This window comes from Palaemon carinicauda, chromosome 41 (assembly GCF_036898095.1).
Source record: "Palaemon carinicauda isolate YSFRI2023 chromosome 41, ASM3689809v2, whole genome shotgun sequence".
NCBI lineage: Eukaryota > Metazoa > Arthropoda > Malacostraca > Decapoda > Palaemonidae > Palaemon > Palaemon carinicauda.
The window spans coordinates 504899-530852 of record NC_090765.1 but is presented as its reverse complement, the minus strand read 5'-3'; the positions used below and the strand labels follow the sequence as shown (position 1 = coordinate 530852).

At 41.4% G+C, this 25954-nt stretch overlaps 1 protein-coding gene across 6 annotated transcripts in view; it reads left to right on the top strand.

The window, feature by feature from the left end:
• LOC137632573 (protein prune homolog 2-like) overlaps positions 1 to 25954 on the top strand; it is a 507662-nt gene that overhangs the window by 162540 nt on the left and 319168 nt on the right. The gene's annotated exons all lie outside the window — the stretch shown is intronic.

Below are 25954 nucleotides of genomic sequence, written 5' to 3'. Positions count from 1 at the left end.
TATCTCTTGGATCATTTGTTGGTATGTTCCAGTTAATAAATTTCTTAATCTTTTTTTTATTATTAAATGCATGTCATCAGTTTTTATTCACAATATTATCATTAATTGCCAAGCCACAACCCAAGTGGGAAAAGCAGAATGCTACAAGCCCAGGGGCTCCAACTGGGAAAATAGCCCAGTGAGGAAAGGACACAAAGAAAAATGAAATATTATAAGAGTAAATACATCAAAATAGATATCTCCTATGTAAACTATGAAAACTTTAACAAAACAAGAGGAAGAGAAAGAAGATAGAATAGTGTGCCCGAGTGTACCCTCAAGCAAGAGAACTCTAACCCAAGACAGTGAAAGACCATGGTACAGAAGCTATGGCACTACCCAAGACTAGAAAACAATGGTCTGATTTCGGAGTGTCCTTCTCCTAGAAGAGCTGCTTACCATAGCTAAAGAGTCTCTTCTACCCTTACCAAGAGGAAAGTGGCCACTAAACAATTACAGGGCAGTAGTTAACCCTTGAGCGAAGAAGAATTGTTTGGTAATCTCAGTGATGCCAGGTGTATAACGGAAGAGAATATGTAAGAATATGCCATACTATTCGGTATATATGTAGGCAAATAGAAATGATCCGTAACCAGAGAGAGGGATCCAATGTAGTACTGTCTGGCCAATCAAAGGACCCCATAACTCTCTAGCGGTAGTATCTCAACGGGTGGCTGGTGGCCTGGCCAACCTACTACCACTAGTTTTCACGCTCTTTCATTTTTATAAGATATAGTTAAAAAATCCAAGTGCCGTAAAAGCGAAGGATCTTTTTATTCAACGTCTTTGTGTAGGCCTACTGCGCCATTTTATGCTCTTAAACATTTTCATGCTTTCGTTGTCATCCTGGAATACTTTCAACAGTGTCCCACGTCACATCATCTATATATTGAGGGATAAACTACCACGCTGCCGTTAGCGTTTTCTCTTATTCGACTGTAACACATTCCTACTGCATATGGCATTCCCCTCAAATGTTAATGGAACTCTAAAAGGCAAGTGTTCCTTTCTCATCAAATCTTCACCTCTGTTTTTAGACAGGTCGGAGCCAGGCAAAAACTGCCCTTTTTTGGGGTCAAGGTTTTCTAAACTGATTCTGGTACTTTGAACCATGCTGATTCAAATAAGCTTTTGGGCCATCTGAAATTTTGCCCGAAATCCAAGATGGCGGCCAAAATCTAAAATGGCCACCAAAAATCACAAAATATTTTTTCACGGCATTGGGTTTAGCTATCAAGATGTTTTTTCCTCCCAGAATAGCTATTTTTAGGCAGAGGAATATGACCCTCTAGTATAAATTCCGAAAAAAATTGATTTATCCTGGCAAAATCAAAGATGGCCGCCGGAGTCGGCCCACCAACTTACGGATTGCTATAACTCCAGTTCTAGATGGGCTATGACAATAATTTTGGTCTCTATCCCTAGGTTTTCAGGGGCAAGGAATTCAAATCTGTCATCACTTTGAACCATAGGCTAGTCTGTCACGGTGAAAATTCACTATAGCTGCATAGGGCGATATGCATTATCGGTTATTTCCTAATCACTGGGATTTTGTGAATTATCTTCACACTGTGCACTACTTAATTTCAATCATTTAAGGTTTATTGTCATGTTAAAGGGTCTGAATGTCCATAATAATGTCTCATGAACACTAATTTATGACACAAGCAATAACTTCCCGCTCTCATGAATTTTCTCTTCATGAAAGTTTGAAGAAATTGCATACCATCTGATGGGTTGATTTCACACCATCCTGGTGAATCTCAAAGTTCTATACAAGAAGTATTGGTGTTTAGGGTTAAGTGACTGGTGGGTTGATGCCAAAGCAATTGCCGGTGGATCAGTTGCCCAAGCCATAGAAGGTTGACACTATGCAAGAAGTGTGAGGCTTCACAAACAGGCATTTGAGGCACTCCTAAGGTACAGGATTACAACTGAGAAAGTTAGTGAGAAGCTAGATGTGCCTACCGTGGAGCTGATTGCCAAGCTGAGATGTAGTCCATCTGCTGAAAACCGTGATGCATTGTTGGGTGAATCCAAGTTCAGGGACCTCTGTTCATCGCTTATGCAAGCTGAAGGGACACAAGCCAAATTGACAGTGGAATACCTGAGAGATGTTTCTTCAATGCTGAGTTTGATTGCTGCAGTGAGGGAAAAGGATATCATGATGCATTTAGCGGCAGAAAGGACCCTACTGCCAAAATGCTTTGCATTCGGGCATGTGAATTATGCCCGATACTTGACTATCCAACACATTATCTTACAGAATCTGAAGAGGACTCACAAAGATGCATGGGATGACCTTGTAAAGGATGGATTTGGAGGTTCCTTGTCAGGCAAACCCTTCTCCACTATCCATGGTGACCTGATCACAGAGACAACCATTAACCAAGAAGTGAAGGTCAGAGGAGGCCCGATGCAAGGTGGAGTCTCTACAAATGAACAAGCAACAGATGTCTTCATTAAGACTAGTCACATCATTGCAAAGGTACGATCAAAGTTAAAGGAAAAACTAGATGTTCTGACAGATTCCGGACACAAGGAAGCCAGTATTGGAGCCAGAAAACAGCATGAAGGCACAATCGCTGGGCTTGTCGTTCAACTAGAGAAGTACTGCAATCCATTCCTTGTTGGCCCAGCTCGTCATCTAAAAACTGGTGTGGAAATAGATCATGATATTGTGAATGGACTGCTTATGTCAGGTGATGCTGGTGAGAAGCAATTTAGAGAGTTTGCCGACTTCCGATTGAAGGCTACAGGAGATGAGAGGGTTAACTTCTTTGATAGCATAGTCAAACTGAAGATAAAAACAGGACTAGAGAAAGTACAGAAGCCGCCAAAAGCCGTGAATATCTTGAAAGAAGATAGACAGGCATTTGGCTTATTGGTTGGAAAGGCAGCATCTCTAGAAGAAGCCCATTCTCCTCCGTTGACGAGCCTCCCACTGGCGCTGGCGACCCCAGACAGAGATTTGCGGCAAACTTCGAAGTCATCTCTCAGGAAGTACCTTATGGAGGAATCTTCATCTATAGAATATACTCCTCCAGATCAGAGCATTTGGCTTGCTGATGGAATGGCAGCAGTTAGAACTCTCCCTCCCCAGCAGACATGGAGAAAATACGGTGAAGAATTGTTGAAGTTCTGCTTACCACCAAGTTCTTCAAAGCCACTGGAGGTTGGAATTATGTTTGATTCATATGTTACAGCTACTACCAAAGAACTGACTCAAATTCGTCGAGCTGGTGGTACACCAGGCCGCAGGGTACATATCACAAATGCCGACCAGAGCATGCCAACAGGCAAGGATTGAAATTCATTCATGACTAATGGTGAGAACAAAAGTGAGCTAATCAAGTTCTTGGCCAGTTACTTCAAATCATCAAAGCTGGAGATACCATTGGTCGTTACCCACGAATCAGAAACCTTTAGGATCACTGCATCTGGTACAGAAATTCTACCAAACTGTAACCACCATGAAGCAGATACCAGGATTGTCTACCATGCCTCCATCGCCAAAGATCCTGTCGTTATCCGAGCCACAGACACAGATATCTTGGTTCTGCTTTGCTATGCATATTCAGTCTGAAAACCTGAAGACAACTGGATGATGAAGGTAGATGACAGGTATGTCAGTGTCAGGAAAGTTGTTGATACACCCGCATATCACAGTATAACTGGTTGCGACACAACGTCCTTCCCGTACGGGGTAGGAAAGATAAAACCACTCGAGAAGATGCGTCAAAAGGGAAAGGTACATCGCTTGGCAGAATTAGGAATATCAGTCCATTCCGTTCAAAAGATGGAAGGTCCCAGATCATTCATGCAGACCTGTATGTATTCAGGAACCGACAAGGAGACGTTTGTTGAAACAAGAATCAGAATGTTCAACAAGAAGCAGGTGAAATCAAGTGTGGGAATCTTGCCTGATGGAAGCAGTGAAGATGAACACATTAAAAGGAGTGACCTACAGGCATTGATATGGTACCAGTGTCTTCAACCAAATATTGATTATCCCTCCATCGCTGACAGAGGATGGCAGCGTACAAGCGAGGGAATTCGTCCAGTATGGTATCTTTGTTCAAGACTGCCACCAAGTCTGACCAAGGAAAGGTCTAATCAAGACCCAAACAGAGGTATGTAGCCCTTAAAATGATCCTCATTCTTATGCATCTAATAGCAATATTTGGTAACTACTTGATGTTCCTACCAATCGTTTAATAACAGCTCATGGATTTGAGTTCCCAATAGTCAAAATAGTTCTCAACAGTCAAAGCACACATGTAACTACTGTAATTCAAACTGTCCATGTCTTTTAATTAAGGTACAGAAGCCATTGATATGTATGATGCAGATTCGGAGATGGTCGATAAAGATGGTCGTGCTCAGTCAAGGCAGAAGAGAACAAGAGATCCCGTTGCTGGAATTTCTACTAGGAAACGACAGAGGCAAGGTACACCATTTTCTATTATATGCTGGCAAACCAAAGTATTTTCTTTCTGGAATCATTATAAAACTCCAAATCTTTATAATAATTTCTTTCAAATTTCAGAGCCGACTCCTACAGTGGAAAATCAACTTCATGTGACACCGCTGATGACTGCCGTTGACTACGATGATGGGTATGTGGATAGTTCTGAAGACGATACAGATTCGGATGATGATACCTCAGTGACTGAAACCAGGAAGCGACAGAGGCAAGGTACACCATTTTCTATAATATGCTGGCAAACCAAAGTCTTTTCTTTTTGGAATCATTATGAAACTTCAAACCTTTATAATAATTTCTTTCAAATTTCAGAGCCAACTCCTACAGTGGAAAATCAACTTCATGTGACACCTCTGATGACTGCCGTTGACTACGATGATGGGTATGAGGATAGTTCTGAAGACGATACAGATTCGGATGATGATACCTCAGTGACTGACAGTTGTGAAAGTCTGAGCTCTGACAGATGTAGTGATCTTGACATTTCATATTGAGGAAAAATAGGACCTGGAAGGAGACAAAATAGAGAGCTTTCGCAAGTGCTCAGTTAGGACACTAATGTAAAAGCTCACTGATATTTGGCATCATGGACATTTGTACCCATTTTCAAGACTATATCAGATACAATCATTGTATGATTATGTTAGGAATACACCTGTTCTTTACAAATTTGTTTTTAATATTTGTAGAATCAAGTGTGAATGCAGTTTCATTCACATTTGGTAACATTGGTAGTCTTGTAGGTGTCACCGGTGTTGCTTTGCATCCATCAACATGCAATATAACCATGATGGAGTAGCCTGTGGTTCAAAATGATGACAAATTCGGATTCCTTGCCCCTGAAAACCTAGGGGTAGAGACCAATATTATTGTCATAGCCCATCTAGATCTGGAGTTATCGCAATCTGTAAGTTGGTGGTCCGACTCCGGCGGCCGTCTTGGATTTTGCCAGGATAAATCAATTTTTTCGGAATTTAAACCAGAGGGTCATATTCCTCTGCCTAAAAATAGCTATTCTTGGGGAAAAAAACATCTTGATAGCTAAACCCAACGATGTGAAAAAATATTTTGTGATTTTTGGTGGCCATTTTGGATTTTGGCCGCCATCTTGGATTTCGGGCAAAATTTCAGATGGCCCAAAAGCTTATTTGAATCAGCATGGTTCAAAGTACCAGAATCAGTTTAGAGAACCTTGACCCCAAAAAAGGGTAGTTTTTGCCTGGCTCCGACCTGTCTATTTTCTTTTACTCTTATGTTCAAGTAATTAATCACTGCCCAACTGTCATTCTTCTAAACAAAACTGCATTTAGGCTTATCTCTAGTAGTGGGATTCAAATATTTTGTCAGCCGTTTTATCCAAAAAAACATGTCAAATTTGCTTCGCTTACAGTATGTTGAAACGTTAAACTTAGATTCTATTAAATAAAATTTTTATTTAAAATAATTTCCAAAATAAAATGCTTAGAGAAAATGATTAAGCATCATCATACTGATGCTGAAGAAGGCCTATATTACTAGAATAGGCCTATCTTTAAATAAATTTGATTATCAACATGAAGATATAACATGTCTATATAGCAATTGGTTGTAGGCCTAGGCCTGCACTTTTAATGCTGTTTCTTTAATCATCAATACTATATTTGATAAATCATACGTAACCTATATTGTAGTTGATATATTTCACGATTAGGTCCATGTGTATTTTTTGAAAGGTTAGAATAAAATTACTTTACTATAGAGTTTGTTATATTGTCATTGGATGCAATTCTATAAAATGGTAAATAATAAATCAAATATTTATAAAAATAGGAATGAATCAATCAAATATTTAACGGAATCTTTTACTATAGATTTTGTAGGAAAAAAATTCTGAATAGCTACTTATTGCCATCAATGTTTATTTTCATTTCTATCTACCATATTGTCATTAGCAGAGTGGTTTCTTCTAAATCACGTCTTGACCGTGGAGTGGTAGCCTATTCCATGAGCTAAATGAAAGGTCGATCAAGATTTAATTATCATAAGATTGGCTAAATTTCGACTTTAAGGCTGTTCCTTTTACTGAAAATATGATGTTCCTTCTTGTTTTTTTTTTTTCTGAATCATCAGAACAGATATAGCAATGATCATGTTTTTAGTGTTCTATCTACTTTAAAGGGATGCTAGCATTTTGCAAGACATTTTCCATGCAGTACCGAGGACAACAGATACCGATTACCGATTTTATGATAACGGATTTTGAGCGAAGCGAAAAATCTATTTTTGGGTGAGATAGCCATGGCGTCCTGATGGAAGGTTCCTTTTTGGTAGCTTCTTTGGGTAAATAACTACTAAGATATTCCCAGAGAATTTAACCACAGGTTATCACAGAATTCTAACTTCTGGAGCGAGTATCCTAAAGGTTTCCCTTTTAAGACATCGTATATCAACAGGGGACGCATGTATTAACGCGCCACATAGCTATCTACACCCCGAACAGAGTTAATGCTTCGGTGTGTAAAGGCGGAGAATAGCTGGGAGCCGTTCCATAGCTAATCTCATCCGTGGCTACTTTTGGTACTCGAGACGTAAACAAACGGGCGCCATTGCTTAAATGACGTCACGTCCGTCTTCATCCTGAAGCCAGTTGCTTGCCGATCACCATGATACAGCAGAGCAGGGTGGGACCTAAAAACTGGACGAAGTAGCAAGGAGGGTCCATCAGGACGCCATGGCTATCTCACCCAAAAATAGATTTTTCGCTTCGCTCAAAATCCGTTTTTTGGGCTCAAGCCATGGCGTCCTGATGGAAGAATACCAGAGAATCAATGTATCGTGGTAGATTTTCCCCTATTGGGTAAGCGCCAAGGGCTTTGAACAATGTAGCATAGTAATCTTAATAAAAGAAACGTAGGGAAGAATCATCCTGCCCCCCTTGGCAGTGAATTTCCCACGGCCATGCCGAGATCAAAGTGGTTATCGAAGGGCTATTCACCTTGCTAGAAGAACCTGAAGAACTTGGAGACGAGACTGAATGGTTGGCATTCGTATCGGAACATTCTTTAGGGCAGACAAGTGGTGGTTAGGCACTGTGTGCTAAGAAGGTTAGTTTCGTCTCTAGGATATGAAGAGTAAGTATTCGTATTGGAAAATTACATTGTAAGAGTGAATATATACTAAGGGTTAGGATCTTAGTATCTCCATGAACCATAGGGAAGGGGATAATAAAACTATGACAGGCATATATTTCATAGTATAAATAGGAGCGGATTGAGACGCACAAGTAATAAAATAGGAATTTTATTTCACAATTGCAGAAAATTTAAAATAAATTACAGCAATAAGTAAAGTTAATTTACAATGAATTATAATGTACATAGTAATAAAGACTTGCTCTTGAATCTGAAAGGGAATTTCAAATTTATTAGTAGGCACTCGTTCTCGAGGAACGTCAGTCTTTAATTAAAACACATCATGCTCTAGGCATGCGGCGCTTGTGTGACGACTATGACATTTCACCTGGGATAAAAACAGTTATAAGAAAGCACTAAGTGGTTTCGACATCACTATGTATCGCTTGAGGGTCAGCATAGGCACCCGAAGAGTTAAGAGTCCCAAGTAACTCGCTGTTCTATGCAGAGTTAGGTGCAGGTTTCATAACACTACCTACGGCTACCACTAAATGTTTGACTTCGTGCACTTGTTTCGCATAATGTTTGAAAAAAACACGCGAGGACTTCCAGCCTGTAAAGCTTTTAAGGCTTTCAAAGTCCATACTCTGAAAGAAATTCAGAGACGATGCAACTTTTCTAGGATCGTGACCGGCGGGTGTACTGTCGGGATCCGCTCTGCGAATGAAGTAGGTGATTTTCGCTCTTAGTTGTTTCAGTGACAGGTCGCTGCCCGATGTTTCTCCTTTGAAGAGTTGGCCTCCACCAAAGTTCGAAGTTCTGCGAAGATAGACCTTGAGGCTCTCTACCGGGCATAGAGAGGCATCTTCCTTCAGGGGGCATATTCTCCAGGGGCCCCATCTTTTGGTGGGTAATTCGTTTTTGGCGAGAAACGTCGGATCCGGGGAGAGGGTAATGTCTCCTGAATCAGTAAACAGGATATGACCCTCTTCTCTTGACAATGCCACTATTTCGCTGACTCGGGCTCCTGAGGCAAGAGCAAAGAGAAATATAACTTTCTGAGTCAGATCCTTGAGAGGGCATGAATCATTATCCAAGTTGGAGGCGAAATGGAGCACCTTGTCCAATGACAAGGAGATCGGTTTCGGTGGGGGTGCTGGGCGTAGACGAGCGCATGCTTTCTGCAGTTTATTGAAGATGTCGCTGGACAGATCAATTTGGAAGGCATACAGTAGTGGTCTAGTCAAGGCCGATTTGCAAGTCGAAATCGTATTGGCTGCTAATCCCTGTCCATGAAGGTGAATGAAAAAGGACATGCAGAAATCAATTGTGATTTCCTTAGGATTTTTTGTCTTGACGAAAGAGACCCATTTTCTCCAAGATGATTCGTATTGCCGTCTTGTGGATTCGGTCTTGTATTCCTCGAGGAAGTCTAGACTTTTCTTCGAGATCCCAAACCTCTTCTTTGCGGTTAGGGAGAGAAAATCATGAGATGAAGGTCCTTGATTTTCGATGATGAAGCGAAGACAGTCGACTTCTGTACTTGTTGGGAGAGAACTGGGTCTGGGAGAGGGATCAGCTTGGGCTGCAGCTCCAGGACCAGGGGGTACCAGTTGCTCCGGGGCCACTTGGGAGCCACTAGGGCCACTGTCCCTTTGAAGGTTCTCAGCTTGGAGAGGACTTTCAGCAGAAGGTTGGTGGGAGGGAACAGGTAGATCTTGGACCATCTGTTCCAGTCCAGTGACATGGCATCCACTGCTTCTGCCTTGGGGTCCTTGTACGGGGCCACGTACCGAGGAAGTTGACTGTTGTCGCTCGTTGCGAAGAGATCTATCTGAAGTTCTGGGACTTGGTGAGAGATGAAGGAGAATGATCTTGCGTCTAGAGACCATTCCGACTCTATCGGGCTTGTCCGAGATAGAGCATCCGCTGTCACGTTGCGGAATCCTTGAAGGTGAACTGCAGACAGGTGCCATTTCTTCTTCTCTGCCAGACGGAAGATTGGAAGAAGCACCTGATTTATCTGGGGCGATCTTGAGCCTTGGCGATTGAGACATCGAACTACCACCGAGTTGTCTAGGGTTAGACGAATATGGATCGAGGGAGGCGGGGAGAGTTTCTTCAGAGTTAGAAGGACCGCCATGGCCTCCAAGATGTTGATGAGAAACGTCTTGAACAGGGGAGACCATGTGCCTTGAGCCTGTTTTTGGTGGGAGTGACCTCCCCAACCCTCCAGCGAAGCGTCCGTGTGGATGTTGAGTGATGGAGGTGGGTGTTGAAGAGGAATGGACCTTTTCAGGGCCTTTGCTTCTGACCACGGCTTGAGGAGAAGTCGAAGTCTGTTTGGGAGCCGTCTCTTGAGGTCTCTTCGAGCGATGGATGCAGAACGTCTCCAGACTCCCGCGGCATCCTTTAGCTGTGCACGAAGCACTGGGTTTGTTACTGAGGCGAACTGTAGCGAGCCTAGAACTCGTTCCTGCTGGCGTCTTGAGATCCGCTTGGATTTCAGTAGTCGTTTGACAGACCCTGCTATTTCCTTCCTTTTCTTCTGGGGAATGGAAAGGCGGTGTGACTGAAGGTTCCATTGGATTCCTAACCATTGGAACTTCTGAGCTGGAGAGAGGCGAGATTTCTTCACTTTTATCTTGAATCCCAGGTGTTCTAGGTACTGGGTGACTTTGCTGCAGGATTTTAAACAATCCTCGGGCGATGGAGCCCAGACTAGCCAATCGTCGAGGTAGGCCATCACCTGGACGTCTCGGAGGCGGAGCTGTTGTACTATGGCGTCCGCCAGCTTTGTGAAGATCCGAGGGGCCACATTGAGGCCGAAGGGCATGGCCCTGAAGGCTTAGCTTTTCCTTTGGAGTCGAAATCCTAGGTAGGAGGAAGCGTGATGGTTCATTGGAACGTGCCAGTAGGCATCCGCCAGGTCTATGGAGACCGTGTAAGAACCTCGAGGCAGAAGGGTCCTTATTTGTTGAAGAGTCAGCATCTTGAACTTGTCGTTCGCTATGAACTTGTTGAGGGGGGATAAGTCCAGAATGACTCTGAGTTTGTCGGAGTCTTTCTTGGGGACACAAAACAGTCTCCCTTGGAACCTGGTGGACTTTACCTTCCTTATCACCTTCTTGTTCAAGAGATCTAGGACATATTCTTCCAGAAGGGGGATTAATTGTTGGAAGAACTGCTGGAAGGTTGGGGGTGGTTGAGTCCAACTCCAGCCTAGACCCTTCTTGACGATGCTGTGTGCCCAGGGATCGAAGGTCCAACAATCCTGGAATTGGCATAGTCTTCCTCCCACCGGAAGCACTTCATTGCTTCTGGTGTCCCGAGGGCTTACTGCCTCGGCCGCTAGCTCCCTTTCCTCCTCTGCCTCTGGAGGGACGGCGAGACGCGTCTCTGCCTGCACCTCTGCTTGAGCCTCTAAGCAGGGGTGAAAACCGGTGACTGTGACAAGACCGGTTGGGTGACCAGCTGAAAGGTCTGCTGTGGCTGGGCTGCCACTTGGGGAGTAGCGGGTCCCGGAAACTGACGTCTTGGTTGACGCTGCTGGGGTTTCTGTTTGGAGGATTTCCTCTTAGGTTGAGGTCCGTCGTCTTAAGAGGATTTCCTCTTTTTTGACATGCCCCACTTGTGGAGAAGGTTCCTATTCTCCGTGGCGGCTTTGTCGGTGATCTCCTTCACAAGGTCAGAAGGAAAGAGGTGTTTACCCCAGATGTTGGAGGAAATCAGCCTCCGGGGTTCGTGTTTCACAGTGGCACCTGCGAACACGAATTCACGACAGGCTCTCCGAGCCTTCATGAAGTGGTACATATCCTTCACCAGGGTTGCCATGTGGGATTTGGCGAGTACCATGTAGTGGTCTGGTACTCTGGTGTCACAGGCCATGATATCAAGTTGGACCTGGTGGGACATGGATGCTGCGAGCCTCTCCTTCGTATCTTGTTCCTGACGAAGGAGGTGATCGTTGAGTTTCGGGAGGTCTTCATTAAACTGACGTCCGGCGTCGTCAGGATCTAGCTTTCCCACCACGAAAGTATGCTGGATGTCCTTCCAGTGTCGAGCGTCGGGGGAAGTCACTATGGAGAAGGGTCTGCACTCCTCCAGTGTAGGGCAGGATTTTCCCTCTTCCACAGCCTTGAGGCACGCAGCGAAGGCCTTTTCTATGAATGGAAGGACTGCATCGTCAGGTGCGACGTAAGTAGGGTGCTTCTTGCTCAGGGCCGGAAGATTAGAGCAGGTAAAACCCCTACTTTTAAACGTATTGGCTAGCATAGCCTGGGCCTTCGCGAGATCGAACACTATCTCCTCCTTTGGTTCGGTCTCTTCTTTAGAGGCAGGTTCAGAGCAAAGTCGGACGTAACAATCCGGGTAAGCCTCGAAGTTTGGGAAGAACTCCACGTCTTCCAGGGGGACCGTGCCGATCTTGTCGCTGACGAAGATTCTGCCGGTCGCGATAACCATATGCTCAGCATACCTCCATGGGTTGGCATGTGAGCAAACGGGGAGATCCTTAACCGAGATCTTCTTCGGTTCTTTGGATCCTATCATGGACCTGATGAACTCCTGATTTTCTTTCAGCCTGTCGTCCATGATGGCTTTGATCATCCGGAACATCTCTTGAGCGGATGGCATGGGTTCCGGGGTAGCGGAGGTAGACGGGAGAGACACTTCCGTCGGTGTAGGAGTAGGGGCGGTGATGGAAGGAGGAGCGACCTCTTGCTCCGACTCGGTGTATTCCACCTGGTCCTCATCATCTTCAGCACCTTGAGCCATAAGGGTCTTCTCCGTGCCCTCCGAAATATCCGACATGTGTTCGTCGTCCTCGGAATCCAGGTGGCACTCGTGCATGGACTGGGCCATGACTACTTCTGGTTCCACCGTAATTTGGACAGTGGGGATCAAATCCTTGGGCACCACAGAATCAGGGGAGGCCTTTGGGAACAAAAGGGACCTCATTTCTTCAGTGGCCAGGTACGGTCCGGTGGCATTCTTCTGGAAGCCACGCACCCACTTGCGTAGCTTATCCTGAGAAGTGTCCCTGACCTCCGCTGAGGGAGGGTTATGGAAGGCATCAACTAGGTAAGCCTGGCAGACCGTACAGTTCAGCGGGTCCCAGAATTTCAAATCCCCTTTCTTGTTAGCACAAGGGGCGTGAGTCCTGCAAGTCGTATGCCCGTAGAAGTGCGGGCGTTTCACAGCGCAGAAGTCGATGTCACACTTCATCTGCTCCTCCTGTGGAAGAAAGAGAAAATGAGTATGGGGGGAGTCATAAGAATGGCTCTTAAACTATGTTAATATTAATCATTAATTTTAACTTGATAAAGGGTGTGATGCACAGAGGATTGAGATAGGAAAGAAACATACTCCGTGCATCCCGCCCGGCTGGTTACCGTAAGCTTCATCCTTGGTAATCCGAGGTGGCCGAAGGCGCAGGATAGAATTCCAGTAGAAGTCCATAGGGCAGATGGAATTCCATGGGAATTGTCAAGAATAAGGTTGGGACTGAGGCCACTCAGTCCCAAATTAGGGGGCTAAAGGATCCCAAAGGGTAACTGCTTCCGGCAACCAGCCGCGCTAAGATACACGCAGCATGCTGGAAATCTGTAGAATGCAAAAAGACAGCATGATTACCAGTAAAGTAGTACTAAGGTACTGATCCATTAACGTAAACAAGCCATCTGGTTGCAGTGTAGGGCTATCAGTATTAGATGATAGCTAGTAGAAGGGGGGTGCAAGTCGTATTGACGCCTCTGGAAGGTTCCGGCAGACCTCCGGCACGCCGGAGGCCGCTCCAGCAGAGTTTCTGGCATTAGGACAGACAATATAAAAGTCAAGAGTAATACCAGGGTGGCAGCCGCCGGCAAAGCGGCGGCACACCGGCAGAGGGAGCGGCGGCTCCGGCAGCCGGAGGTTGCCGGATTGGTGACAGGAACAAGGATGGTTATAGCAGAACCGGATTGCCGGCAGTGGATGCCGGCACTCCGGGGGCCTGCCGGCAGGCGGACGACCAAGCTATGAGGAAGGGGGAGAGCCATCGGCTGGAAGCCGGCGGCAGGCGGCAGTCCCCCGGCACACGGAGGACTGGCGGCCACGGGGATATGGGGTGAGTCACCAAGGTAGGAGGTGGGTATCGCCGACAGTGGAGGCGGCAAGGGACCGGCACCCGGATAGAGAAAGAGACAGAGGGAGGGATGTAGGGGGTCCAGCCATGGACTCCCAGACATCCCCCCTGAGAGGGTGTACCCATGATAGAGGCTGACTCTATCACCCAGAAGCAGGGGCCGCAGAGGACCGGGAGCTAGGGTAGCCCAAGGGAGGGCTAGGGGACACCCAAAAGGGGGTGAGACCCCTGCATATAGAACACATCCAGTGGCTAACCCCATAGGACACTATGAAGGGTATATGTACCAGAGCGGACTGTACACAGAAGCTCAAGGTAGCCCTATCACTCCACCCTAGGGAGGAGTTGTAGGACAGGGGACAGATAGTTATAGACTAACCTAAGTATAGGCTAGGCTATACAAGAGATAGGTGGGGAGGGGAGAAGAGAAGGGTCTTCCATGGAAGGGGTTCTGTACCAGAGCGGCCACTAAGGAAGGGAGGACACTCCCTAACTTAAGGAAGGCAGCCTGACTGAAACGGTGCATGGGTACAGTTTCAGCAAGGAACAGAAAAACCCTTCCAAAACCTAACCTAGAGCAGGGATGTACGTCCTGAACTAGGAAGGATAGAAGACATATCGCTATCGCAGGAAAGTCGTAGACTTAGTCCTAGCAATAGAGGAAAGACTAGTCGTTCCTCACTCTCAGGCGCAACCCTAAGGGGGGTTCATTCCCTTAGGGAGGACAGAGAGGCGATAGCATACTCTGATAAGAGCTTGATCCCCTTACGTGGTAGGGGGAGCAAGGCTACACAGAGGGAATGCCCAAGGGCAGGGGGATGAAGGAAGCATATAGGGGTCCTACATGTAGGTTAGGTTAGGAAGGCACACTAACTAACCTATCCCCTATATGGTCCCTGAAGGCGAAAACACTTGCATCACAGTCAATAGTATTGTAAAATAATGCCACTATCTTCATAAGTAAGCCTAGGATCACTAATAAAATCATGCATGAACACTGATATAGGCGCTCTGGCCTGGGGGCTATAGTAGCCAACTGGTATGGGGTCAAACGATGACCGGTAAAAAAGCGTCAAAACACGATATAAAAGTTCCTAGCTATGAAGACTAAATAAACTAATATTATCGATTAGTAAATAAGGCCGGAAGCGTTGTTGTGGCTAACTAAATAAGGCATGCAGAACAACAACGACGCCATAAAATGGCGGGTCCGGTAGAGGCACAGCTCTGCCACAAAACATCAAATATCTCGAAAAGTAATATTGTTTAGTTAAGCTCTGACCGTAAGGTCAGAGCTTAACTAAACAATACTGGAACCTTGTACTCAACTTTCCAGAAGAAGGCGAGGCCGAAGGTAGCGACATGATAAAGATGCAAGACGATAAAGTTAGCACAGGGAAAATCCGTCTAAGTAAGGCGAGCTACTGTACAAAGGATGAAGACGGACGTGACGTCATTTAAGCAATGGCGCCCGTTTGTTTACGTCTCGAGTACCAAAAGTAGCCACGGATGAGATTAGCTATGGAACGGCTCCCAGCTATTCTCCGCCCTTACACACCGAAGCATTAACTCTGTTCGGGGTGTAGATAGCTATGTGGCGCGTTAATACATGCGTCCCCTGTTGATATACGATGTCTTAAAAGGGAAACCTTTAGGATACTCGCTCCAGAAGTTAGAATTCTGTGATAACCTGTGGTTAAATTCTCTGGGAATATCTTAGTAGTTATTTACCCAAGGAAGCTACCAAAAAGGAACCTTCCATCAGGACGCCATGGCTTGAGCCCAAAAAAACAATTAAATTCCATCGGTAGCCTGTAACTTCTTTCTCATTAGTCCACAAATTTGGCTCGAGCAAAGTGATTAGCCGGTGAATTTTGTTATTTTGTTCATTGTTCTTTGATTTTAAACTATCACAGTTCATCAACCTATATTCTGTATTTTCTACAAGCCTACTTCCTCAATTTACCTTTCGATGAGGAAGGCTAACTACTTGGTTGTTTTCAACCAACTGAATAATCCTACCCTTAATAGCATCTGAAGCAGCCCTGACATCAATTTATAGTTAACTGCGTTCTTTGAGCATCTCAAATGCCGCAACGGAACTATTTATTAGCTGTTCAGCTCCTGTCAATGTTAACTTCGAGTTTGAAGTTAGAACATTAAAAAGTGAAGAAATTTCTTGTAAATGAACTACCGTATACCTAATATCAGTGCCAAATCTTCCAAGAAATGTGAAATTAACGAAAAATTCGTTAGATATAGAATATTTATTAAAAAGGAAAACGCCCAGATTTTCAATCTAGCAGCTCTATAGCGCGCAATTATCTTGAAGAATTGTGTTTTTATCTGGAAAAATGTTTAATAACCATTTGCAGGAAAAAGTAAATATTTCAGGAAATCACAGCTAAATACCTATATTCTAATTGAATTATCATGCTATTTTCTTTCTAAGAAACAATACCATATGAAAGAAAACAGTATGAACACGGAGGTATGGCCACCACCGCTGACTTTGCCACCATGACCACCACCTGGAGAGCAGTTGCCGAAGCAAAGGCAAACTCAAAACTTTTATGAATACTACACCCAGTGTTGATAACTATGGAGGAGTCACATCTGGTGCGCTGCATTCTGTTACTGCAGGTGCAGACAAATATGGTGGGCAATCCATTGCCCTTGACCACCACCTCTATGATATGCTCTCAAACACTTGGATCAAGAAGTGTTCTAGATCCCAACCATTCATTCATCAATCTCAATGTCAATACCCACTCTGGGAATTACACAGACCTAAACTTCATATTGTATGCCCTTAGCAAATCTGCCACCATTCCTGGCCTGCCAGTCAAAGGCTGTTAAAGCTACCATGCTGGGATCAAAATCATCCATTGCTTGGGCTTGCTTGAAACTGACCTTATCCTTATAATTATGACTATGCATGCTAATAATGAGGTAGGCATCACTGTTATTGATGCCAGGTTCAGACAAAACAGGTAAGCATATTACAACCACACAAAGGACTTACGTCACTAACCCATCAGACAAGGTCTTCATTAACAGGGAGGTCTGTGTTGCACTTGGCAGCTGATAGATTCTCTATAATTGGCAAAATAAAGGCACTGTATCACATAAGCCTGTGACCTGCACAGCATCTCACAGCAATATTGAAACTGTGAGCACTATAGTATCTCCAACCACAGTGGACTTACATTGCCATGTGACTACCCTCCATGCCAACCTCCACTTCTTCCAACCTAACTGTCCTTCCCTGCCACTGATAATAGCTTGCAGAAATTGCAACAGTATCTACTAGATTACCACAGATCTAGCACATTTAACACAATGACCACCAGCCCATCTGGATCTTAGATAAGCCTATTTTGAAGCTAATGGTGGACCCCAATAGCAACCAAAATGGCAAGATGATATCTAGGATTGGCTAGACCAGAATGTCCAGTTGGGAGTGTTGGAGCCTGTACCTATTTAGGAACCTGTTTCCTGGTGCAACAGAATTGTATTATGTCCATATGATAATATTATGGACTGATGCACTGTTGACTTCTAAACCCGAAATGTTTCATTCAACATGATGAAAAACCAATCACAATCTATTGACATTCCATCAAGCCCAATCAGTACCACACAAACAAAAGAAAGATGTATTTGAGGCTAGAACGACTATCACAGTGTGGCAATCCATGTAGAGAATTTCTATTTAACTATAACCTATCACACAGAGGGCAGATATCACTACAAGACAGCAACACAAGGCTATATTGCATTACGGAGATGGTTACACTGGGTGATATGATAAAACTGTCTCCCACATCCCCAAAAACACTAATTGTGTAGATGATGTTCTCCTTTGATCTGACTCACTATAAGATAGCCCTTTCCAAGTAGTGAGGTGGGTTGACATTTGTGAGAAGCGGGGATTCACCCTCCACTCCAACAAGTGTGTGAGTACGATGTAACAGAGTTTACAGGTTTTGAAATAGCACCCAAAAGCGTACAACCTTCTCCAAGTATCTGAGGGCCACTCTAGACTTCCCTGGCCTCCAGAGCCTCACAGGTGTACACTCCTGGTTGGGACTTGTCAACCAGGTCTCATATACTTTCAGTATTATTATAAGATCCGACCATTTTGCAAGCTCTTTAAACCAGGAACCCCATTCAGATGACATTACCTACTCGACATACTGTTTGAAGAGTTGTTTATCTACAATAAACAAACATGCATTGCCACAGGCTGATCCAATACTGGTATCTGCATCTGGTTCCTAAAACAGCACTGCTACTGCCATGGAATAGACTCATTTTGCTGTCCAGGTTGCTGGAAGATAGTATTTGTGGGCAGCTGATTCACACACCCTGCTGAAGTGCACCATTTTCCTGAGGAAGAAGAGGTCCTCTCTGATACTGATGCACTTGATAAGGCCAGATATTTCTTTCTAGAATGTAAGACCTTATGAAAGCAGTGGACCATAAGCTCATCCAGAAAATATTTGGTGACAGCAACTTGGACGAAATCCCCGACCCTCACCTTTCTAACTTGAAGGAGAAGACTCTAGATATTGGTTCCACATGGTTCCACATGAGCCATGTAACTAATGTAAAACATAGTACCTCAGACAGTATCTTTCATCATCACAATGATGATCCCAAGCAACTTCAACCCCCAACCCCCGACGACATGGCAATTATCAGACACACCATGTCTATTTTTCCCCCACCTTCATTTATGGCTAGCACACATATCCCTACTGCTGCTAATGTCAGAGTTGAGACCTGCTTAATTTCATCCATTGTATCCTTCCCGGACTTGCTTGCCATCAAATCTGTGACATAGGAGCAGGTATGGACAGTCTCTACCAGTATTTTAATCTAGTAAGCCTGAATTCTGCCATGAACTTCCACCCTGAATTCTGCCAGGAACTTCAAGCATCCCTCTGAGAATATTACCTATTACATGGTGACCTATATATAGCTGATAATGATTCTGTAAGGACCCTCAAGAAAGAGGTATCGACTGCTTTACATTCAGTCCACTAAGGGGTTACCTCAGTGAACTCAAGAACTGAGGTGTCTGTCTTCTGGCCTGGTATCACTCCAGCCATCGCAATCCTCCATGCCAGCTTCTGCAACTGCATGGCTCGTTTTCAACCATCTTCCCTACCCACACCTCCCATACCACATGACCATCCATTGCAGTGTTAATGTGATGATTTCTTCTACTACAAAGGAACCATTTACCTGAATTGTGGTTGATCGTTACTCCATTATTATTATTATTATTATTATTTGCTAAGCTACAACCCTAGCTGGAAAAGCAAAATGCTATAAGCCCAGGGGCCCCAACAGGGAAAATAGCCCAGTAAGGAAAGGAAAGAAGGAAAAATAAAATATTTTAAGAAGAGTAACATTAAAATAAATATTTCCTATATAAACTATGAAAACTTTAACAAAACAAGAGGAAGAGAAATTAAAGGAAAGATCATTGCCTGATGCTTCTGGCCTCATTACATGGCTGCTATGACGTATATTGGTCACCTTCGGTATCCATAATCGACTAACATTTGATGGTGGCCCTGAATATAGATCTAATGCCACCAGACACTTCCTCATAGATTGGGGTATACACCACTGCCTCTCCTCAGCTGCCATATCTCAAAAGAACTGTGGGGCTGAACGCCGCTGAAGTCACCTTCAAAACTGTGAACCACCTTATCACTGATGACGCTGCTACTAATGGTGACCCCAGTAATGATGTATATCAATGTGAGATGCTTCAATAGTCAAAATTTTCACTATACTTCAGTAAATACACATTAGCCCTCTTCTCTAGGTAAAGAACAGTGCCAATTAGTATTGACCGAAATATGGTGAATTATTTGATTTCCTTAGCTTCTTTTAAGGTTCTTTTTATATATATAGACAAGTACATATATAGATATTTTATATATAAATAAACACACACACTGTGCTTTTTAAGGAAAATGTACTGTATTAAAGTTGCACATATAAGAGTAAATGAAAAAAGCTCAAGGGATATAAATTCATAATTTAGCATAAATAATCATATGTGAAGAATTTTCTTCACTACTCTTCTTCACAGTTCAGTGTAGGTAGACATTGTTATTGTTTGTGACGTCACGGCAGGGAAAATGTGAGTGATGATTCTTCCTTAAGCGAGTGTCTCGAGATAAATATTTTTGTATTCATTATTTCTACGTAAGTAGGCTATCTAGGTACTCTAAATTTCTCTCTACTACAACTCAAGTCTGCTAGTCTAGGAGGTATGTTTGTCCACTCACGTAAGCCTGATTTACTAATTACCTTTTAGTTTAATTTTTTATTTTGTATGCCAGATGTTTATTGCTAAGATTATCTATTGTGCCCTGGAGTTGCAAAATTTCTCCTTGTATTCTAAATAAGCCCATTGCATAAAACTCACAAACCACGAGTGTTTCAAGCCTGTCCTAAATTAGAGACAGCATCTCGGGACCACTGGCTTACACATCGCGTCATCGAGATGTGCTTTTATTGAGTGAAGGAAGCCAGACGCTGCTGACCTGAACTCGACCTCACAAAGTTACAGGCCACGAAACCATAATTCAGGGTTTGCGCACCATGTACAATAATGCCCGTACATTGTACCATAATTTCAACTTTCTTATCTCTCTCTCAAAGAAAAAAAAGGGTCGGAAATGCTTTCAGCGGACAATGAAGCTGAGTGAAGAATCTGACCTAGGTTAATACCTGGAGATTAACTGATTTAGCGTGTCAGTGTGTCACACCCTAAGGTCACATCTTTGAGGAGATACGGGTATTTCCTCCAATTTCAAGAATAAAGAATAATCTAGTTTTTGACATGTAGGTGGGTGGAAACCAATTGTCCTAATCTTAATCTTTAGCCCGTGTCTGTTTGGGAGGTCCAAGCAATTTCCCCGGCTGAAGAGGCGAGAAAACGCTTTGTAGAAATTGTCATTAAACTATAAACGTGTCGATTGACTTTCTGTATTTGTAGAGAAACGAGGTTTTTATGCGGACAGAGGCGAAATACCAAATAGGAACAAATTTTGGATAAAATTACTTTTAATGTCAGTATTGAAATTATCTGCTGAAAATCTTTTTCTCAAGATATGAAATGAGATATGCGTTAAATATATTAAATAATAGATTAGTCAATCAAACATTTGATTACACCTACATACACATTAATATATATATATATATATATATATATATATATATATATATATATATATATATATATATATATATATATATATATATATATATATATATGTACATATATATATATATATATATATATATATATATATGTATATATATATATATATATATATATATATATATATATATATATATATATATATATATATATATATATATATATATATAGGCTACAAATGTTCGAATGTATCAAAGGAAATGAATTCAAATATATAACATATAAATATACATACATCTATCATATATATATATATATATATATATATATATATATATATATATATAATATGTATATATATATATATATATATATATATATATATATATATATATATATATATATATATATATATATATATATGTATACATATATATATATATATATATATATATATATATATATATATATATATATATATATGTATATATACATATATATATATATATATATATATATATATATATATATATATATATATATATATATATATATATATATAGAGTCCTTTCAATGACGTCACTGGGAATCACCGGCGGCCATGCTGGAGGACATACAAAGTGAAACCATGGCGACTGCTACAGCGAATATGGACAATGAGAGCGACTTTGTCAAACAATTGTCGGGTGATGATAAGCGTTTTTACACGCAGGAACTCGATCTAATTAATGGCCTAGATCCATACCAGATGCAGAATTCATTCAGTCAAAATATTGAGGATTATTTCCATTGAATAATCTGCTTCCGGAATTTGTTGTTTTTCCCTTTAATGCTTTTAAGTCCAAAATTAGATAAACACTGGGCCAATGAAGAGTGTGTTTATAATTATAAAGCTAATATTGACCATTTAACCTAACCTTGTGTATTATAATTTTTTATTGTCAAAATGTATGTAAAAGTTTTGCATTATAATGTCAAATCTTTATCAGTTCATGCCTAACCATTGTGTTTGTGTTTGGTTATAAATGCTATAATTTCTTATATACATATAAACATATGATGGACAAACTCTATTGTAATGCTCTTGGATGATCATTTTGCCTCCTTGCAATTAAATGCGCTAGTTTAATTATTTTTTCGATGTTTCATATATAAGCTGAAGACCCCTTCGGGTTAAACCAGCTTTCAGATATTATTATTATTATTATTATTTATAATCAATGTTTATTCATCACATAGGCCTCTATGTCTGCACAATTTAATACACAAATTAAAATAAATATAAATATACACTTAATTATATATAGGCATGAGCACCTTGACGAAATAGAGACCTAGGTAAGTAGCCTTTGTTAATATAGCCAATATGGGTGCTTTTGATATTTGTTTTGAAAATCTGAGATGCCCCTTTTGATGTTTAAAAATTGAGATGCCCCCTCCCCCACACACTCCACACTGAACTGACGATGATACTTGTGAAGTCACCCATGCAATCAGATATAGCATGTTTACACATAAATAATGATACTTTTAGGGCCTAGCCGAGACTGACCTGATATGAAATGATCAGAACAGATACGTGCGTAGGGTAGTGAGGATTTACGTAGATCAGCCCGTGATATTCTGGTCAACCACAAGTCACGTCTGCGCTTGGATAATGCTTCTGTATCTTTGTCCTGATTCTGAATAACTGCCGGTATGTGGTAGAAACTCTTGTCATCTCTTTGTCCTCGATTCCCACAGCCAACAATAGCGCAAAAACTGGGCATTGTGTGAATGTGAATGTGATGAGATGGCTAACTATTCAACAATTCAACCACAGCTATTCACTGAACTTGTCTTTGTCTGTCCTCCAAGATGGCGGACTAGAAGTTTGATGACGTATAATGAAAGGACTCTATAATGTATATTTATATAATTACTAGCTAAGCTACAATACTAGTTGGAAAATCAAGATGCTATAAGCCTAAGGGCTAAAACCGGAAAAAATAGCCTTGTGAGGAAAGGAAACAAAGAAAAATAAATAAAATCAAAGTAAAATGCTTTGAAAATATCAACAATATTACAACAGATATTTCACATATAAACTATTAAAAGACTTAGGTCAGCCTATCTAATACACAGACACAGACACACACACATACACACACACACACACACACACACACACACACATATATATATATATATATATATATATATATATATATATATATATATATATATATATATATATATACACACACAATTAGAATAGGATAAACAGTCCTATGAAGACACGTGGGCCTTGGGGAAAATGTATTTCTAAATGAAGAAAACTCTTTCTTGTAAACTCTCTCGACATTACAGTCTTGTATAATGTATCTTAGCGTATAAAACTTAAATATATTCTTATGAGAAATTTATTATCATCATCTAATATATATATATATATATATATATATATATATATATATATATATATATATATATATATATATATATATATATATATATATATATATATATATATATATATATATTAGGATTCAGTGTACAATAATATGTACCATAGTTCTGATATTTTTGTACCATAATTTCAAGTAAAATACCATAATCTGGCTAACGCCGACAATAATTTGTGTTGGCCGGCATGGCAACCAGTGTTTCCGCTTTGGAAAATACCACATTTTAGGGGAATCGGGTGGTTTTTAACTTGGCAACCCTGCTGCCAGGTGGGTCAGTTGCTCCCGAGTCAAGTTCAAGAGTACTCGTTCCCACTAGTCTGTCTCCTTGTAAATTGACTAATCAGGATTTCACGAAGGACAAGGACAAGTAGATGCCTTAAGAGGTCACAGATATTGAGGAGAAGCAGCATGCCCTGTAGGAACCTATGATCATCGCAAGGAGCGAGTTGGAAGGGGTCATTGAATGGACTCCGTTAAACCACTGCAGTACGCCTAGTGAAGTAGAGTTCAATTCCGTCATTCTCTGTGTGAGCTCGAAGGACATGATGGTGGGTTATAATAAAATATTATCAATAAAAGAGTCACTTTAATGGAGAATGTGGGAGGCAGCAGTACACAGTTCCTTCGGCCATGAACTTGCCGGTTACACTATATGGACAAAAGAAAACGGCGTCACGCCACGCACATCATGACAAGAATTATGGGTAAAAACAAATGATTGTACCCAAGCGCATAATCAACAACACAAATGCATCATAAATAAAAGTTTAATATTCTAACACTCTGGACACGGGCGGCCAGGATAAAAAATCTTGTGAGTTTATTAATGGCCATTCCCCCTTTAGATAAGTTTTCATTAGTCTCTAGGTTATGTTTAGGTAAATGTTCTGGCATTACGTTTTTTAGGCTGCGTGCGTAGAATTTAAAGTAATTGCTCTTTATTTGTTGGTAATTTCTTGAGGTTACTGACCACACGTTTGGCCCTTACAGTAACCTACCGCATAAGTTATTTACCATAAGAAATTTATTTTACTTATTCCGTGTGAGGGTTAATCTCAAGTGTTCTTACAGTTTATTAATTTCAATGTTCTGTGTTGTAAATTGTGGTTAAGATTTCATTTATTAATTTTGCTATTTGAATAAATAATTATTGAGCTACTCTTTTTCTTTTCTTTACTGTAATGAAGAAATTAGAATAGATTGCAGACATTGGTATCTTTAACCCCATTATTTGAAGATTTCCCTCTACACCAACCAAGAATTTAGTGTGGGTTAGTTAAAGGTTAAAGGTGTCTGTTTTCAGTTCCATCTCAATAGATGCTCACCAGAACGTCAGCCGGGCAAGCCCAACCACACCAATGGTGCCCTACAACAGCAGTAGCTTCCCCAGTAAACAGCTTAAACTCACGGTCCTAGGCGGGTATCGATCTCTTGCCATGAGAATGCTAGGCAAACATGTTTCCACTGTACTAGCCAGAGTTGTACCGGAGATGTTAAAGAGAGTACTGTTGGTATCGGTAAGTTGGTATAAGCGAGTGTAGGCTACGGTTCTTTAACTTAGTGCTTTGAAGATGAAGATCCCCATTCAACTTTACTTAAATACATCACTGCTTCTATCCATTGTCATTGTCTACGTTATCGTAAATGCATGTCCAGCATCTCACTGGGGTCACTAGGCCAGATTCGAAATAGAGCCCAAGAGTGTAGATGACCTTAGATTGACAAAGCTAATGTAGACATTCAATTGATTACTTAGTCACGTGTGGAGTTTTTATGTTTCTGGACGGAGACGACTTTATTATCAGATTGAAGTTTCGTGAACTGGAGCACCAAAGTTATTGCCAGGGTGCTGTGCCCTCGAGTGTTAGCGCTCCTATCTTCCTCTGTTGATCCGTGTTGCTCGCTGCTGGGAGAAAATAAAATTCTCCACACATGTATTTACATTTTCAAACCTTTAGTACTAAAATGCAAATATTCATGCTTGGAAAACAATGAAAGAAATGCATTACTTCATTAATGTATTATTCAATGGATTTCCCTTACAATTTCTACATTTATATATTTATTATTTTTTCTTGACACTCATTTTATGCAAATGATTAGAGAAAATGCGAAAACGAGAAAACCACTTAAGTAGCCTACATTTTGGGAGGCTTGGACCACAAAACCAAGACAGTAATAAGAACCATGAGAAAATAATCGATAAAAAATTTCAATTTTTTGCCAGTTGTAGAAATTTCATTTTTTTTTTTTTCCATGAAGAACTGTTCCCTGATGGTTTTGTGTGCCTGTGTACCGCAGCAGCAGATGACTGGTTACTAGAGCTTCGGTAATTATCTCTTTTTTTTCTCTCGTTTTTTTTAATAATATTGTGATAAAATTGACAAAAAATCTTTATTGGTACAACTGAAGTTAGATACTCTCATTACATTTATTGTGCATTTAAGAAAGGGAATGGTATTTCTGAAAGTTGGGGCAATATTATTATTATTATTATTATTATTATTATTATTATTATTATTATTATTATTATTATTATTATTACCGTTTATC